This window comes from Bison bison, unplaced genomic scaffold (assembly GCF_000754665.1).
Source record: "Bison bison bison isolate TAMUID 2011002044 unplaced genomic scaffold, Bison_UMD1.0 scf7180017864468, whole genome shotgun sequence".
In the NCBI taxonomy this organism is placed as follows: Eukaryota; Metazoa; Chordata; class Mammalia; order Artiodactyla; family Bovidae; genus Bison; species Bison bison.
Genome location: NW_011495029.1, coordinates 4,847,927 through 4,848,318, shown reverse-complemented (window position 1 = coordinate 4,848,318; position 392 = coordinate 4,847,927).

The following is a 392-nucleotide window of genomic DNA, read 5'->3' as shown; positions in this document are numbered from 1 at the left end:
TCTTTTTTTTTTTTTTTTTTTTTAACATATTGGCTATTGTGAATAGTACCGCTATGAATATAATGTTGCATGTATCTTTTTGAATTATAATTCTGCCTGGGTATATGCCCAGGAATGGGATAGCTGAATCATATGGCAATTCTGGTTTAGTTTCCCAAGGAACCTCCATATTGTTTTCCACAGTGGCTGCACCAACTTACATTCCCACCAATAGTGTGAGAGGATGCCCTTTTCTCCACACCCTCTCTAGCATTTGCTATTTGTAGGCTTTTTAATGGTATTCATTCTTACTAGTGTAAGGTAGTACCTCATTGTGGGTTTTATCTCCATTTCTCTAGTAATTAGAGATATTGAACAATGTTTTATGTCCTATTGGCCATCTGTATGTCTTG